The sequence below is a fragment of the Onychomys torridus genome, chromosome 11 (assembly GCF_903995425.1).
Source record: "Onychomys torridus chromosome 11, mOncTor1.1, whole genome shotgun sequence".
Lineage (NCBI taxonomy): Eukaryota > Metazoa > Chordata > Mammalia > Rodentia > Cricetidae > Onychomys > Onychomys torridus.
The window spans coordinates 18,156,099-18,176,329 of record NC_050453.1 but is presented as its reverse complement, the minus strand read 5'-3'; the positions used below and the strand labels follow the sequence as shown (position 1 = coordinate 18,176,329).

Here is a 20,231-nt window from a genome sequence, read left to right as displayed (position 1 = left end):
AAAAAAAAGTCACAAACTGAAAGAAGTTATTTATCATTCAAATCACAAATGGCTAATATCTAAAATACCAGGATTCCAATAAATAAGTTTAAAAAAAAAATACAAATCACTTAGTACGAAAAGCATATGAGACTGGAATATTAATGACAAACAGGCAATTATAAGAAAATTTGTATGTAATAAACAGAAAAAAATAATTAAGAAATCCCACCATTAACTAGAGGGATGGAAATTTAAACGTTAAATAGCTACATATTGAAAAACACAATGGTAAATACATGAAGAAAGTGGTAATTCCCAATAATTGCTCTCTAATAGGCTGCAATAGTGATGTGAAGCTTCTGTAACTGTTTCCCAATTTTCTCAGCTTCTCTTCCTCCTGTTCTCCCCACCCCCACCCCCCGGAGCTGAGGACCAAACCCAGGGCCTTACGCTTGCTAGGCAAGCACTCTACCACTGAGCTAACTCCCCAGCCCCTTCTCCCTCTTTCTTTCGCTCTCTTCATCTTCAGTGTTCTCTCTGACATGGTCTCACCATGTAACTCACACTATTCTCCAACACTCAATCTTCCGCATCAGCCTTCAACGACTGGGATCATAGGTGTGCACCATCATGCCTAGCTCACAATAACTCTTACACTGTTTATATATTATTTGGGTTTTGTGGCTGTGGTTTGGTTGTTTTAAGGCACCATCTCAAGCAGTCCAGGCTAGTCTCAAACTCATTAGGTAGTAGGAGGATGACCTTGAATTTCTGAATCTCCACCTCCTGAGTGTCTACATTATAAATATGCACCATCACGCTCAGTTAGTTAGATCAAACCCAGGTTTTTGTGCATGGTAGGCAAGCACTCTATCAGCTGAATCACATCTCCAGTCCCCATTTATTTATTTATTTTTTTATTTTACCTCCTAGGAGTTCTTCCGGCTTTATCTTCGAATCTCTCCAGAAATAATTTTCATTCTTCTAAAGTATATTTAAGTAATGTTAATAATATAATAATTAAATATAACAGTTACAACTTCAGGTATGAATAGACCTCCTGGTAGTTCTCACCACAGTCTTACCTAGAGAAAAGGAATTGTAACACAAGAAACTCAAGCCAGCCATTTTAATGTCACTTAATATTTACTGAATAGACACCTAGCTAGTCATGGTGGCTCACATCTGTGGCCCAAGCACATGGGAGGTTAATGCAGGAAGATCATGAAATTCAGGCCAGCCTGAGCTACATGTTGAGCTCTGTGGAAGCCCAGGCTACATAATAAGAACCTGCCTCAAAAATCAAACAAATAAAAGCACTACATATATGTAAACATATCAAGATGTCTATTGCACAAAGATATATTACTGAGGATGATGGTGTCAGCCAACACTTACTGAGAAACTACTATAAGAAAAGTATTCGCATTGTTACTTCAAATGTTCCTGGATCATCACATCTTTGGTACACTGGTTCTCTGTGGTTCCAGCCCTTCTTCTGCAAATGGTTCCTGACAATGCATGCTTATCCACAAATGTGGCAAAGGCTAGACTTTTTCTATCTGAGGGGTATTAAAAAAGGAAACACATGCTTTCTGATGTGTGATGTTTTACTTCATCTTGAAAAATCCCTTTCTGAAAATCTGTCTCCACGCAGCTACATTTTCCACACACCTCTTCTACATAGCTATACATCTCATCTACATAGCTCTCTCTTCTTTCCACAACATCTCTCCTCAACAACTACATATCTTCTCTCCACACATCTCTCTTCTACACTGCTCTTCCTACACAGCTCTCTCACACAGCTCTTTTACCCATCTCTCCCCCTAGATCTCGACATCTCTCTTCTACACACATTTCTTATCTCTACCCTGCTACATTTCTTCACTCATAACTTACATTTCTCTTCTACATCAATCACTCACTCATACATTCATTACTCATTACTCATTTACACACTACTCATTCACTATTCATTCACTCATTCATTTCTTATTCACTCATCCCTCATTCATTTTCTATTCATTCACTCACTCATTCCTCATTCACTCTACTTCCCTAGAACAAACTCTGGACAGTAAATGAGTTACATATTTAGGTCGCATAGCATTACTTGAGTAAATAATAAGAAACAGAGCAATCCTGATACACATAAGGACTGGCCAATGAGTAAGCAAGCATGTAGCTCTAAGTGGTCAGCATTCCCCAACAGAGAGTGACATTGAAATTCAGGACTTAATAAACAACTAGCTGGCTGAACCTTGAGTCCTGTATCATAAACTGAGGTTAGAAGTATGTGAAGAAAGTCAATTGCTGCATGGAGTTATGTCTTAATGTTATCAGCCTCACTTTGGTTCAACAGACAGACACCTGGGAACTTGCCCTTGTGCAGTTCATCTCCAGGGGCAACTAGTCTATTTGGATTTGCTCTAAAGTCTACAATAGGCTCAATGTGTAAAAGGCAGACTTTGTAGTTGAGAATCCTGTCATTTTTCTACATCAGTCTGAGTTATGAAAAATATCCTAGTATTATTTCTATTCATCAAAATTATACAACTTAAGAAGAAATCATCTTCCTAACCATCCACAGATATATGTGAGCCCAGAAGATGGATAAATACACAAAATAAACACACAAGCAGTGGGGGAAAGACCCATAGCTGTTTTTAGGGAAGAAATGCAGTGGCACATGAGAAAAATTACAGACAGAAGCAACAGGTTTTCAGAGTCCGTAGTCCCATAAGACTTGCTTAATGAGATTCCTCCATCAGGCAGTTATTCATCTGATGGATCGACACCTGAATTATTAAATGCCATCTGTTGTATTTGTATCATGGCTTGTGATACAGTGTCATTTAAACAATAGTAGTAGAGGACAGAAAACAATAGGGCATGCCTAGATAGATGTGATGGCTCATGGCTATAATCACAAAACTGGAAAAGTTGAGGCAGGGGAATTGGGAGTTCAAGTTCATCCTTAGCAATATACTAAGTTTGAGGCAAGCATGGAATACATGAGATCCTGCCTCAAACAAACAAAATATACCCCACAAATTATACCTACACTCTAAAGCAGTGGTTCACAATCTTCCTAATGCTGCAACCCTTTAACACAATTCCTCATGTTGTGGTGACCCCCAACCATAAAATTATTTCATTGCTACTTCATAACTGTACTTTTGCTACTGTTATAAATGACAATATAAATATCTGATATGACCAGAGGGGCCCTGATCCACAGGTTGAGAACCACTGGCCTATCAGCACATGTATCACAGTCCAGATTATTAACATTTAGTAATCATCCCCTTCATATAACTCTCATTAGATGACTAGCTCAGAAAATGAGAGAGAAGTTGATGAAACCTTAGTCAGTGTTTCATCACCAAGGTTCAGCGTAGGGTTGAATAGGGAAGATAAAGGTTAATAATAACTATATTGAAGCCTAAATACCTGGAGAAGGTGAACAGCAGAACTGAAACAGAAAAGCTAGTACATGTAACTGTTTTGAAAGAAAGGATCGGTCTACTTTAAATCAGGCTAAATTAAAGACAACAGCTTCCATATCTCCTACTTACTAATCTGTTTAAATTTAATAATTCAATCAAAAGATCCAAGGGTCCTCATTCCACCTACAAAAAATTAAACACGGGAATTCTACAGCAAACATTAGACAGCAGAGGCACAGGTTAAACAGGAATATTACATTAGTCAAATATAATCACTACTAGTATAATAAAAATTTTAATTAAATAACCATCATGTTCTAACTAAATATGCTTCCCTCTCCCCCTCCCCCTCCCCTCTCCGCTCTCCGCTCTCCACTCTCCCCCTCCCCTCTCCGCCTCCCCCTCCCCTCTCTGCTCTCCGCTCTCCCCCTCCCCTCTCCGCCTCCCCCTCCCCTCTCTGCTCTCCCTCTCCCCTCTTATTTCCATCAGATTCCACTCCAGTTCAACAGACAAAAAAAAAGTGTCAATGAAATCCAGAAAGCCTATTGAAGTAGATCACTTTTTGAAATTCTACAATATAATCTTAAAATTTCTACACTTCAAACAACTTTAAGTTTCTTTAAAGTATTTCTCAGATAGTAATATAATTTTGAAAAAACTTTATTAATAATATACCTTTTAGGAAATGGTGCGAAGACAGTAAGCTACTTGAAGGCAGTGAAAACTTTGCATTTCTATTGCAAACAGTACAATATATAAAAAACATACAGGGCTCTGTTATATTAGTTGTTATGTATCTTGGTTATATTCTAAAAGCTACTCCAAAATACCAAGGATTGTATTGTTTATTAAAACAATCCCATATAAACTCTATAAAATCTCTACCACAACCTTACACATGTGAGTATATCAAACTCTGCAGGATATAGCAAACTGCATTCTGTTTTCAAACTCAATAGGTCCTAAAAATGCAATACATCTGAAGATGCTCAACACATAGTTTTCAACAGACTATTCCAAACAAAGCATCAAGCAAAATGGTTCTGTGAAAATGTCAGCAAAATAGAGCTGTAAGGCGTTGTTCAACATGGGTATCACACAATAAACATGGGTATCACACAATAAACATGGGTATCACACAGTAAACATGGGTATCACACAGTAAACATGGGTATCACACAGTAAACATGGGTATCACACAGTAAACATGGGTATCACACAGTAAACATGGGTATATCACACAGTAAAACATGGGTATCACACAGTAAAACATGGGTATCACACAGTAAAACATGGGTATCACACAGTAAACATGGGTATCACACAGTAAACATGGGTATCACACAGTAAACATGGGTATCACACAGTAAACATGGGTATCACACAGTAAACATGGGTATGTAGCACTGGCTTCACATGAATGACAAAAATTAAACAAGTCTGGGAACTCTTTCCCTGCCCTTCTCAACAGCTCAGGTAAAGCTGTCCAGACTAATTTACTCTAGTCCCCTTCCCTCTCCAGAGACAAGAGGGAGAGAAACATGTTGTAAAGAACAAACTGTGCCCCTCCAGGCTTCATCCAGGAGCTGTGGGCTAGAGGAATCAACATGTTTATCTGCTGATCCACAGCTGAGCTAATTTCACACTGTTATGTACTTGAAAGAAAACATTTTTAAAATGGAACTAGTAAAAATTAGATCTTGTTTTATTAGCAAATTTAGTCAGATTCTTTGTATCTAAAGGCTACATACTAATGAAATAAATCTTCCATTACGTCAATATGTTGATTTTTTTAAATTAAGATTTAAGGAAATTCAGGCTCTAAAACATTTGATCTAAGGGTCAACAACAGTATGGCTTCTTAGCTCTGGCAACAGTTTTTGAAAGTCACTTCCTGTACTAGGAAATGTGCTCTTGAACAAACAACAATAAAAGTCATTTCTACAACCACCTTGACTAGTCTTTACTTTCCTTTTAAATTCAGTTTGGCCAAAGCAAAGTATATGATTATAATCCTAACAGTTTGAGCTTTCATTTGCCATTATATTTCCATTCATTCACTTGTGGGGATTTGTTAATTGATTTATGAAAATATTTCCTGAATGATAATTATATACTAGAGATGAAAGATAAAAGTGAGCAAAAAAAATCTTTTAATTTGACTGAGATTAAGAATTATCCAAATGCATAATCTAGGCCACAAAAAGAGGAAACTATGAAAGCAAGTCACAAAATTTAATCTGGAAGTCAAAGCATTCCCTTGGCAGTGACAGTCTGAAATTAGCTTAGCAGCTATTAATTATAAATTGGGGAGGATCTTTAAAGACAAGGTATCATGTAACCAAGGTTAGCCTCCAACTTGACCTACTCTATAGCAAGATGATCTTCAACTACTCATCCTCCTCTTTGCACCTCCTGTCTATTGGAATCACAGGCATGTGCAACTGTGCTAGGGTTAGGCAACGCTGGGGACTGAGTCCAGATCTTTGTGCATGCTAGGCAATCACTCTATCAACTGAGCTATATCCCTAGCCCACTAATCACAACTGTAATCACACACACACACACACACACACACACACACACACTCACTCACTCACTCACACACATACCTTTCTATCATCCCGTGAATAAAAAGGTCAAACTATGGGAGAAGAGTTAATAGAAATAAGGATAAAATTCACATGGCTCTAAAATTAAAAATGACAGCTTCAAGAAGACATCAAGAAATCCATTATATCGTTGTAGAAAGAAAAGCAATGACCACCTCTTGTCGATTTCCACTCAGAACTAGACTTCACAATTCAGATCATTTTCTAACAATAAAGTCAAACAGTCAAGTAACCTCCAATTGTCTGAAATCCTCCAAACATATTTAAGCTGCTCTTTTAACAGTAATTGTATTGTAAGTCTCAACAGTCACAAAATCCAAGTAACACACACAAAGATGTCTTTGCCTCAGAAACTTAAGAGTGATATAATACACCAGAGCAAACTTTCTGAAATTCTTTTGGAATTAAACTTTTACTTTATAAATCTGGAATGACTCCCAAACTACGGAAATAGCAAACACAAGGACATACATCTAGCTCACAGCATGACAAGTTGGCTAGATAAGGAAGTATTTCAAAGCACAAGATTGCCACTCCAAAAAAATAAAAACTTACATATCATCAACTCATATGCAACATGCTTTAAGTGTAGCACAAATCTTAAAAGGTCTTATTAATAAAATCAAACCTGGAGCCAGGTATTGGGATGAATGCTGGAAGATCAGAGAAGCAGAACAAGCCACAGCCACCTCACCTCACCAACTTCTCAGCTGATTCGTGTTTCCTCAGACTGGAAGCCTCTGTGTCCTCATCCAAATGGATCTCAGCTGAACTGCTGCTCAAAACCCTAAAAGCTTAAGCAGCTCTAGTTCCTGGTTTTCACACCTTATATACCTTTTTTCTTTCTGCCATCACTTCCTGAGATTAAAGGCATGAGTCACCATGCCTGGCAGTTTCCAGTGTGGTTTTAAAGTCAGAGATCCAAATGGATCTCTGCCTCCCAATTGATAGGGTTAAAGGCATGTGTGCCACCATTTTCTGGCCTCTATGTCTAGCTAGTGGCTGTTCTGTTCTCTGACCTCAGATAAATTTATTACGATGCACAATATATTGGGGGACACAATATATCACCACACTTAAGATCTAGAAAATAATCTCTCTATTAATACATGCCACAGAAAAGGAAAAGGAAAACCAAAAACTTAAAATGTATTTATCCCATCAGGTCCAATAGCTAGTTTGAATGATTTAATTACTTTAATTTCACTTAATCATCACAGCTACTCTCTAATTAAATATATTTTATTGAGACCCAGTAAATTTAAATTTACCAAAAGTGACTTACAGAAAAATAGCAACAGAATCTATGAATCTAATTATCACAAACAAAAGACCTTTTTCACACAAGAAAATATACAAAGTTGTTAGGTCTCCCTAGGAATTCAAAAAGGTTCACTTCATTGCTGATCTTTCAAGTCTGGTCTGAGAATCTAGCCACAATTTATTACAGATTTCAAAAAGGAAGAATCAAGTTTTAAAGAAGTATTTTACAAACAAACAGAGGTTAGAACACATCCTTAGATTTAATAATGATGGTAATCTATTTTGAAGTATTCTTTTCCATTTTCTCTGTCAATACCTATCCACTCCCGATACATGTGGCATATAAGCAATACGAGGGGTATTATGTATGAAAGAACCAGAGAGAAATGTGTCTTTTCTGAAAATCCTCAGCCTTGTTTTTCAGCTTTCTTTTAAATTAAGTCTACTATTATTATTGTTTGTATAAAGCATGAGTACAGGTATGGTGCAATATGTGGAGGTCAGAAGACAACTGTAGAGTTGATGCTTTCCAACCACCTTTATGTGGGTTCCAGGGACTGAACTCAGGCAATCAGGCCAATGCCAATGCTATACCTGCTGAGCCAAATATACCAGCCGCCCTTCATTGTTTGGGGGATTTTGCTTTTTGACCTTTCTTATGATGTCTATTTCTTTCCACTACAATTAACTGTCAATGAGTCCCTCTGCCAGCTCGTTTGGTTTGACCTTTCTTTTTTATTTATGTCGTTTCCTACAAATGTACAATGGTCTTGAACTGCTAGGCTTATATTTAAACATATGACTCTGAAAAGAAATAGTTGAAATATTCATGTAAAGAAAGGGCTTGGCAAATGGGGGCTCCAGTGGTAAGCTACCAGCATCTGAAAATGTTGGTATATCTCCAGTTTTATGCAGGGGGTGGTTAAGACAGACATAACTGGAGTGCTAGAAAAAAAAGTAGAAAACGACAACCTCAAGTTTTTCCATTCATATGTATGGACTCCCTGTTTTAACCTACTCAGCTATCTACTACCCTGTTTTTCAATCCAGGCACCTTTTCTGTGCCTGTATTTGTTAACTGTGCAAAGAATAAACCTCCTACATCTATAGGTTGAGTTCAAATTAATTATCCATCTATAAAAACCTGTGAGAATAACTAGAATACCCCCATTTGTTAGTTTTTCAATCAAACCTGTTTTCTGCCCTATTCTGACTCCTACCCTCCTTAGTATTTGGAGTCTCCCAGTGCCGAAGTTCTTGGGAAGTTCTGAAAAGCACAGTATTGTACTTGTTATGGCTAGCACTGCCCTACAGGCTGTGATGTTTGCTCACTAGAGCCCATCACTGCCTGTTCACCAGCATTACTTTCCAGTATAGCAATTTCTGTCTTCTGTGCCAGATCTCCTTGTCTCGCTCTGTTTCTTCTTCAATTTTGGTAGGGATTAAAGAAAGGAAACAAATGTTTGTTATTATTGTATGTCTGACTGATACTCAGACTTACTAGAATATGCCTCTGAAATCAGGACACCAGCTGTAGGGCTCATCACAAGAGTGAAAATTCCTCAAAGTATTATACCATCACAAACTTGTATCAGAGTCTACCTATACTAGGGACCTAGAAGAGCCAAACTCATAGATACAGAAAGGACAGTGGTTGCTGGGAGAAAAGGTAAACGTCTGATGTTTAATGAACACAAACTTTCAGTTTTCCAAGACAAAAAAAAAAAAATAAGTTCTGCAGGTTACTAGGAAGGAATTGATGCATAAACAATAGAACTAACAAACAGCAGTGAATTAAAACACTTTAAAATGATAAATTCAGGAGTTTAAAAAATAGACTTACCTATTCACAGACTCCTTCCAAGATTACCCCTGCAGTCATCTTCTTATTTACCCACAATTCTCTAACACATATCATGGTTTACTTCCTTCATAACACTTATCACTACATGAAATGTTCTTGTTAATTACTTATTATCTCTGTCCTCCCGTTAGAAAGAAGGCACCTGGGACACATTCCCACAGTAACTACACAAACAGTAATAAGAGTATGACAGGAAATCCCTCAATAAACATTTAGTAATTAATAAATGAACTAAATGCCCAGGTACTAGCAGGCTTAGGCAAAGGGAGAGCCTGAGCAACATAATGAGACTGTATAAAGGACAGAAAAAGGAAAGCATAGGGGGATAGATTGGTTTCTGGGTTTCAAACCAGATATATTGAATGAGAACGTTAGGATTCCCAGTCATTGATTTATAAGAATAGAAAACTTGCTGCCTATGAACCAAGTAGCACCTTCTTCTACTTACATAGCTAGTGTAGCTACAGAGAGAGGGACATGGTCTATACTCGTATTTGGAGGAAGTGAGGGAAGAAGGAAGAATGGGAAGGACAAAGTTGGTCCCTTACCATTTTGTGAGAAGGTACAAATAGCACCTTGACTCATTTAAAGGTCTTAAGAGGATTGTAATGTAACATCTTCAGTTTCATGTGTAACTATGGTTTTTTACAAGTGTTCTGGATGTGCTCTTTTCGAGAAACTATTTCCTTTTTCTTTCATTTTAGGGTGGGCTCAGTTAGGAAAGACCGGGGATTTTCAGAAAGTGTTCACCATAGAGCCCAGACTGGTCTCCAGCATACATGATCCTTTTCTATTATAGTTAAATTAGGTATACAAAGCTGGACATTTTAATCTCTTTGCTTTCATATTTTGCTTTTCATATGATTGTTTTCTACTATCTCAAAACTCTTCAGACTTTTGTCCCATTCAGAAACTTCAGTATAGTCCTGCAATTCTGTTGTAGCAAATCAAAGCCATTCTAGCAAAAGTAAACTATTCCACTGTTAAAAGCACTTCTCATTTATTGAATAACAATTACTCCAAGAGCTTTAGCACCTTCAACTCTACAAACTTTTAATCTGTAACTTCATTCAGTGGATAGGCAAAGCTCACCTAGGCGATTCAGAACTGAAATCTCTCTTACTGTATGCAATAAGTTGATCTGTACTATCATCTTGGGTTCCACTTGTGTTCCACTTACTTCCAAGCTGTCTTACTCACATAGCTGAAAATTCATGCTAGTTTTGACTTACTGTTCTAGCTTTACTTATGTTTCTGTGATAAAACATGACAAAACGCTACAGGAGAGGAGAGGTTTACTTTCACTTACAATTCAAAGTTACCATCCATCCATATGTGTAGAAGTCATGATGCAGAAACTTACAAGAATTACATAACATCAAATCCTCCATCAAGATTTTTCCCCAGGTGATTCCAGATTGTGTCAATTTGACAACTAGAAAATATAACACTTGTCATTACGTTCATAATAAGAACTTAAGGGCACTCTACCTTTATATAGCTCAGTATGGTACTTTTCCAAGTAGTATACCATACAGACTTGGCCTTGCACACAAGAGAACTGTGAATTTCTGAAAAAGCTGTTGTTTCCTTAGTATCAAGGACTCTGTAACAGCACAAGCCCTCTCTCACTTGTGTGTCTTAAAGACATAATACTTGTCACTGAAATGTTAAAGCAACTAGGTAATAGGTAAAGCATATAAAACAGGCTTGACTAAATGAGGATTCTGTCTTGATATGCTAAGAAACCAATAACTATCTTTATTCTATATTTCAAGTGTGAGGGGAAAGGCTCTTTGCTTTTCTTACTGTTATCTGAGCTTTCTGTCATTGTCAACAGAAGCCAACCTTTTACATTTCTAGGAATTTAAAGACTACCCTGTATAATTCTTCTAATTAAATAAATAGTTCCAGGAGTTGGGGAAACATCTCAGTCAATAAAGTGCCTGGCAACCAATCCTAATGGCCTGAGTTCATATCCTCAGAACCCATGTAAAAATCTGGGCATGGAGGAGCATTCTATAATCCTAATACTGAGGGGAGGAGAGGTACAACAGTCCTTGAAGTTCACTGGTCAGCCAGCCTAGCCAAGTCAATAAGGTTCAATAATACCTTAAAATACAAAGGTAAAAAGCAATCTAGGAAAGAACCTGATTATCTACCTCTGGCCTCCATATGCATTTGTACCTACATGCATCATATGTCATACTTACACTAACAAGTACACACATGTAACACATAATATACACGCAAAACAGTTATAGTACTTGCATAAATTTAAAAAAAAATCCTATTGAGGGCCTAAACACTCTGAGAAGGAAAATAGGATGTAAAGGAATCACCATCATACACTATGTATTTCTTGAAATTTCTCCAAGAGAAATTTGGGTATTATTTAACTAAAAAGCATTTTCTTAATCATAATGATCATCAAATAATACGTTAAGAATATCTAAACATAAATTACATAATTATATATGGGGTAATGCAAATTCCAAAACTCAAGAGGGAAACATAGGAAGATCCAGAGTTAAAGAACAGCCTGAACCATAGAAAGACTCCTGTCTTAAAGAAAAAGTAACAGTTCAGGAGTTGGGCTACTTACATCTCTAAAGCCACTAATGAAATATTACACAGCAACAGCTCTATTACTGTACTGACTGGAAGATAGCCAAGGCTTGTCCTTACACTCAAACAAAATGGGCTATTTGAAGGTATAAACATCATGGGATAGGGATCATGAGGCCACCTGAAATGCCATTTCCACTACATGATTAAACAAGCTCTTTACTACCTCTCATCCTTGTAACAGATTTCCCACCCTCTACCTGACTTTAAGTCTTATCACAAAAGTTATAACTTAGCTTTTCTAGGTCTTACTGACGTACCAAAGAATATATTTTGGAAAAAAAATATTAATAAGATAAAGTATTATGAACTTATAAAAAGCACTTACAAAAATCTTTAAGAATGAGAAGAGGTCAGGTGTATAAAAACTGTCTAAGGATTAAAAACAATTCATTTTTAAAAGTTAAAAACTCGGAAATAAATAAATGTAAAATAAAATAGCAATGTAATAGCAAAGACTAAAAAGATTAATATGCAGTAACCAAAACAGTGGGTTATGCCAGTGAAATGGTTCAACAGTAAAAGCACTCCTGATGTCCTGAGTTCAATTCCAAGAACCCGAATGGTAGAAGCAGAGAACGGACTCCAGCAGGCTGTCCTCTGAACTCCACATGTATGCCATGGGGGGCACACATCAAAAAAGAGTACATAAAAGTAATCACATTTTTGAGATGGAGGCACTGGTGCATGCCTTTAATCCCAGCACTCAGAAGACAGAGCCAGGCAGATCTCTGAGAGTTCAAGGCCAGCCTGGTCTACAGAGTGAGTTCCAGGGCAGGCTCCAAAGCTACACAGAGAAACCCTGTCTCAAAAAAATTAATTAATTAATTAAGCAATATTTTAAAAAGAAAAAAAATACCTTTATACAACACAGTGCTAGAATTGTAGATTGCTAACATCTGTAAAACAAAATGACACATGACACAGATAAATGTTGTATAAAATTCTGTTAAAGGATAAAGGAACTGGGAAAGTGACTGTGGCTTTCAACTAACAATATCATTACAGGGTGATGGGCATGGGAGATGCTGACAGTCGCATACTGTCCTTCCCTGTACAGGCCAGACAACAGAATCACATTCACATGTGATCTCTCTATCTCTCTCTCTCTCTCTCTCTCTCTCTCTCTCACACACACACACACACACACACACACACACACACACACACACACAGAGTATACCATTCTAAGAGAAACACTGACAAATTAAGATGTTTAAAATTTTAATTTTTAATTCTGCATAAAATTATTTAAAAACTATTTAAAGAAAATGAAGAGCAGCAAAGCCAGGCAGAAATTGGAGGGAAGGTAGTCTCTGAAGGAAGAGAGCTGGCTGCACTAGGTGAAATTTGTCCTTAAATAACTCTTTGCTGGAAGGGCTCACATGTTATTTGGAACTCGAGTGGAATGGACAGCATTCAGAAATGCCAAAATCTTACTAGCTTGAAGGTCAAATGTTTTTCAGTGTTGCAAAAGTGGCTGACAAGTAAGTGGGATGCCCCACAAAAGAGAGACAGAGCCCTAAAATCTGTATGTAGCTTGCCTGAATCTTGGCAAACTAGTGATCTACGTGTGGATACATGGTAAAGATTCCAATGAGCCTGAACCAGAAAGAAAAACATATTTTTTAACTGCCCCTAACTATAGGGAAAATAATTAATAAATACAGAAATATAAGCAGATAGTCAAAGTAAGTACCACCTAGAACAAAAAAGAAGTTTATCTAGAAGAATTAACAAATACAGAATTGATATATCACCACAATAAAATGTATTCAGCTGAAAAGTACCATAAATGAGGTAAAAACAAGGTGGGACAGTTACAGAAACTAACTCTGAAAATCCTTATGTTGTAATTAGCCAAAGGCTTTAAAGCAGACATGAAAAATATTCAGACTTAACAAAAACTACAGTCCTAATAATCAGAGAGCAGCACAGAAGTGGAATCTGTGAAAAATAAAATGCAAGAACGTCAAGATGTGGCTTAACAACCTAAAGAGGACAGAATTTAACACACTGGTAGAAACAACCCAGTTTAAAGAACTTTAAAGGGGGACACAACTTTCTGACTTATTGAAACACTTTTAAGTGACAATACACAGTTACCACAGCAGGTCCAGAAGCAAAGAGGACACAACACACACACACACAAAAGTTCTCCACAAAATAAGAGCCAACAATTCCTTAAGTTTGATGAAAAACATGCAACTATTGATCTAAATAATTCAATAAGTTCTAAATAGCATAAATATAAAGAAAATAACACCTTAGTACAGCATAGTCAAATTGCTGAAAATTCCAAGAAAGAAATTTGAAACCATCCAAACAAATGACATTATAAAGAATAGAAATACAAAACAACAACAGCTCATACTATCTCATGGTAGCCAGAAGAAAATTAAGTAACTTTAAACTAATGAACCAAACAATAGTGCAAGGTACTCAAAGGTGAGGGTAAATGTAACTAACTACAATATTGCTATGTCACATGTAGGAAAATATTAACGCTATACAAACTGACAAAAGTGCACGTTTTATGCCAGGTTTTGTGGTATATAGCTTATACAGTGAGCTCTAAGGCCAGCCTGGGCTACATAAGATCCTGTCTCAAGCCGGGGAGATAGGTACTAAGAAGATAGCTCAGTAAACTGTCTGCTGAAAATGCAGGAAGACCTGAGTTCACATCCCCAGCTCCCACATAAAAGCCCAGCATGGCAGCACTCTAGCACTACAGTAGAGCCAGGCAGATCTCCAGAGTTTGCTGGCCAGCCAGTCTAGTCAACCAATGAATTCCAGTTTCACAGACTCTGTCTCAAAAAAAAAAAAGATGGAAAGCAACAAGGGAAGACACTTGACTTAGACCTCTGGCCTCCAAACATACACAGAGAATGCAGAACCTTGCACTATTGGTGGCACATTTAGCTTGACAATTTTGTTGTGGGAGACTGTCTTGCACTTGTTTTCCCTACCAGATGACAATAGCAACTTTAACCCCTCATTATATCAACAAAAATCATTCTAAGTATCACCAAACATCACCTGAGAACAAAGGCATCTTGGTTTAAAACCACTATCAGGCTGGGCAGTGGTGGCACACACCCTTAATCCCAGCACTTAGGAGGCAGAGGCAGGCAGATCTCCAAGTTCAAGGCCAGCCTGGTCTACAGTGTAAGTTCCAGGATAGCCAGAGCTACATGGAAAAATCCTGTATAAAAAATAAATTAATAAACAAAACACACACACACACACACACACACACACACACACACACACACACACTTGGGTGGGCACAAGGTGGCTCATTGGGTAAAGGCACTTGCTGCCAAGCCTGATGACCTTAGTTCAATCCCCAAAAGCTACATTGTAGAAGGAAAGGAACAACAACTCCCACAAACTTTCCTCAGAGCCACTCCAAAACATGAAACACACACACACACACACACACACACACACACACTCCTGAATGATAAATACATATATAGATAAATGTAAAAATTCATAAATTTAAAAGAAAACCACTACTCTAGAGAATGCATGAAAAAATGAATCCGGTCTGTAGCAGGGAGGAATCTTTAGAAAGCAGAAGCTAGTAAAGTGTGTCAGGTTACTAAGAACATGTTTTTGAATTAGAGATTGGGACCCTGGGCCCTCTTTCTCTCCCTGTTTCCATTTCCTGGTACCATGAGGTGAATAACTTCTCTACCATGTATCCTACCATGATGTGCTGCTGTCACACACCCAGAGACAAGGAGGCCAAGTAACATCAACTCCCTAAGACCCTGAGCCAAAATAAATCTTGCTCTTAAGCTGATTTTCCTGGGTACTTTGTCACAGCCACAGAAAGCTGAATCACACAAGATTATATCAATTACTAATTCAATTACATCAACAATTAATAAACATCAACTATAAATGTCTTAAAAATTTAAGAAGCATAACTAACAAGCCAATAATGACAAGAAAACAAAATACATGAAAGATGCTAAATTTTTACACTGCAAGAAAATAGGGGAAAATGAATAAAATTTAAATGATACAAATAGAAAACTCAATTATATCAATAATCACATTCAACATGAATAGCCTAATTAAGAGGTTATCAAATTGGACTTTTTTTAAAAAGACTCAAATATGTGCTGTCTACAAGAGAAGCAGTTTATACACAAAATACTGATCAGCTAATTATAAGAGGTCATTTGGAAAAATGCTAGCAATCATCATAAAAAATCTGGAGTGGTTATAGTGATACAAATTTCCCACTGATTTCAAGACAAGCACTGGAGACAGACACACATATAAAGTACGTGAAGAATATTTATTCATACAGTCACAAAAATCAAGAATCTTCAAAAAAGAGAATTAGAGGAAAAACAGGTGAATATATAATTGCAGAAAATTTAAACATTGGCTTGCCTCTTTGAAAGATTAATAAACTCCTAATAAGATTATTTTTAAAAGAGCATAATTTACCAATATTGGGGAATTTTAACAAAGGTAAATTATTACTCAACCTGCAGACATTAAAAGAATAAAGGACTGTTAAAAAGAAAATTTTTTAAAAACAACTTTATGCTCAACACTTCATATGAATGCCTTAGATGAAATAAACAATCCTTAAAAAATACAATTTAACGAAGGTACACAAGATAAAATAAAAAGTATTAGTAACTCTGTATCTGTTAATGAAATTGGATTATCAAAATGTTCATACAAAGAAATTAATTTCTTCCTTAAATGATAAAATGAAGGTAATCTAACACAAATTCATTCAAAAGCAGAAGAGAAATACTCTTCAGCCTACTTAACATGTGAGCAGGCGGCACACATGTGTAAACCAGCACTCAGCAGACTGCGATGAGAAAACTGCCTGGAGTTTCAAGACAGCATGGGATACACACTGAGTTCAAGGTCAGTCTGGGCTACATGAAGAGAACTTGTCATACGTAAATATTAAATACTATTTTATATATCTACCATAATTAGTACCAAAACTTGAAATCAGTATTCTAAAAGACACAAAAAGAGTCCTTAAAAAAATTAATAAATCTAAATTTGGAACATTTTAAATGCATCTTGATTAAATGGGATTTATTCTAGAATGACCATAATTCACACATTAATAAATAATAATTTTATTTTTATTTTAATATATTAATGTGTGAATTATGGTCATTCTGGAATATAACCATAGTAACAATAAAATATTTTTGGAAAACAATTTCATAAAATTCAGCACACCAGGAAGAAGGGCATTGCAAATAGCAGAAATGGAGAAGTAATAGCTAAGAGAATATTTAGTGATAAAATACACATTCTCCTATTAAAATGAGAAGGCCAAAAATACACAATCACCACTTTTATTGGACATTATATTAGAGACCATATTTAGTAAATTATGGCCAGGAAATTAAAAGACATGCAGATATTTCCAACCTTTAAATACTGCAACATGATTTTGTCATCTACAAAGTTCACATGCAAACTGCACAAATTAAATTTTTAAAAAACCCTCAATGTTTCCATGTTTTAATTAAGCCTATAACCCTGGGCAGTGTTTATAGCTATACTCAGCCACATGCACCCCATGGGCCACAGGTTGGCTAAGCCTGGTTTTTAGAAACAAAAAGAATTCTGGTTCTTCCCACAGAATTTGCCCTCCTAGGTAGAAAATCTTTAAACTAATATTAAGGAATAGATATATACTTCCCTGGTAAAGTATTTACCTTGTGCACCCGGAAACTAACATTTGTAAGTAAACTGAATGAAGCTGCAAGTCAATACACACAGCTTCACTCTTAAATGAAAACGAGTGTATGTCAGTGTCATAGCAATCACAATGCCTTAACTCCAGAATGTGTACGAAAACTTACAATTTCCAAAATAAGTGTATGAAAATCTGTGAGAGAAACAAATTCCAGATTACAAATGTATTAATTCTCTGAATCTCAACGCCATCAAGAAATAAGTTTAAACTTGGTAGTGGTGTACACATGTAATCCCAGGAAGTAGAGGCAGGAGGAATGAAGTTCAAAGCCAGCTTCACTGTAGTGCAAGTTCAAAGCTAGTGCTGGCTACATGAGAAGTGTCTCAAAATATACAAAGAGGAGAAAGGTAATTCATTGTTTTATAACCAACAGTCATAGCATACTACTCTAACCTATAATGTGGTTACACAGTCATCACCACAGTTAATCTCTCTATGGAAAAAGCTTGCTGCTAGGTAGTAAACAGGAAATCAAGTTGTCATTTTCTTTCTCTTTATAACCACTTCATAATTTATTTCTCAAGTTACTTCATAAATAAAACATGAACAAAGAACACAAATATACAAAGAAAAAAGAAAAGCTCTCAGACTTTTGCACCTAAAAACTTTTGTTTTGCTTTCCACAAAATAAATTATGCAATTTTATTACACTACAAATTACAACATAACCTGCTCACAATTTTTATGTTGCTACAGTCTATTTTGCATAACAGGATTTAGCTCCTATGAGACAATTAATAGACAAAATGTTTACATTACCAAATCTACTTTAACTAAACCATTTCACAGAATACAAGACAAGTATTCCATTGATGGAGTTTATGGGTATCATAAAATGCAAGTTAAATAACAAGAATGGTTATTTGATGGCACAACTGATTACAACAGCGTAACAATGGGAAGGTTCAACCTGTTAAATACTACAACAGGTATAACACATATGCATAAATTTTTATCAATCAAAATGTTTTCAATAAGTTATTTCTTAAAATGTATTAATTTCCCAAAAGTCACTTTATGAATTAATATCCTAAAATATCCTAATTTGTTACCAAAGAACTGACTTTCTACATTCATAAATTACTACTTAGAGTTATACTTGGGGCATGATAAAGGTAACCCAAGCATCCTTTGTGATGTTAGGTTTGGTCCCCAGGGTGGCAGTGTGGTGATATAGTAAATGCTTTGGGAGTAACACCTGAAAAAAAGTCCTTAGGGTCACTGGAGGCATGCTCTTAGTGGGTGATTCTCAGAAGAGCCCTTCAGTTCTTGCAAGAGAATGATTATAAAATAAACACTGTTATGGAATATTATTTTAACTAGGCAAAGATGTGTTACATCTGATTATGCTGCAGAATATTACTTTAACTATGTAAAGGTGTGTCACCCTCGTTGATGCTGCATTTGTTTAATGATGTAAGGATGTATGTTTATTATGTAAAGACATGTTGTTGCATCCGTTTCACCTGGCTTGCCTAAGGCACCTGATTGGTCTAATAAAATGCTGAGCGGCCAATAGCTAGGCAAGAGAGGGATAGTTGGGGCTGCCAGGCAAAAAGAATAAATAGGAGGAGAAATCTAGGTTCAAGCAAAGAAGAAAAGAACGAGAGAAGAGAGGAGAGAAAGAGGAAGACACCTGGGGCCAGAAGACACCACCCAGCCAGACACAAGAAGCAGTAAAAGAAAGATATACAGAAGGAAAGAAAAGTAAAAAGCCCAAGGCAAAAGGTAGATAAAGAGAAACAAGTTAAGCTGGGCGGTGGTGCCACACGCCTGTAATCCCAGCACTTGGGAGGCAGAGGCAGGTGGATCTCTATGAGTTCGAGGCCAGCCTGGTGTACAGAGCTAGTCCAGGACAGGCTCCAAAGCGACAGAGAAACCCTGTCCTCGAAAAACCGAGAGAGAGACAGAGACAGAGAGAGAGAAACAAGTTAAGTTAAAAGAGCTAGCCAAAGCCAAGCAGCAGTGGCAAACACCTTTAATCCCAGCACTCGGGAAGCAAAGCCAGGCAGATCTCTGTGAGTTCAAGGCCAGCCTGATCTACAGAGTAAAATACACTAAAGTTCAGATTATAACTATCTGTCCAGGATAAACAACAATGCTTTGGGAAAAAAGAAATTCTTGGAACCGAATGAAAGCCACGCAACAGTCTATAGTATGAAATATGTTTGATTGAAACATGAAATTATTATTCAAACAGTACTGAAATTGTCTAAAAGAACAAATAGTGGGAAGAGGGGAATGCCAGAATTTATTTACTCTAGTGTTTCAACTAATACTGTCAAGAGTACAGTTAATTATCATCACAAATTCTAACTCGGCAAACTTATTTGTCAATCAGAGAAAAATGGTAAAAGAGAGAGAGAGGGAGAGGGAGAGAGAGAGAGCGCATTACCAGTTACACAATCTTCTCTCATAGCTGTACAAAGAATATCATGAGACACCTGAAGAAACCACCGCCATGAATGAACCATTATCAACAAACCGAAATACTTAACTGAAAGAGGAAAACTCAAAATAAAACTTTCTGAACGCTTATGAAGTAAATATGAACTACAAAGAATTTCTAGAAATATAAAGAACAGCTGAAATTACTCAGTAACAGGCCAGAAGAAAAAGTCAATGAAATGTCCAAGAACAAGTTTCTCTCCTCTTTCCTAGGAAGA

General features: G+C 36.6%; 1 protein-coding gene across 2 annotated transcripts in view; it reads right to left on the bottom strand.

Moving 5' to 3' along the window:
- The window catches only part of Akt3 (AKT serine/threonine kinase 3), a 255,291-nt gene that overhangs the window by 221,036 nt on the left and 14,024 nt on the right, over positions 1 to 20,231 (bottom strand). The gene's annotated exons all lie outside the window — the stretch shown is intronic.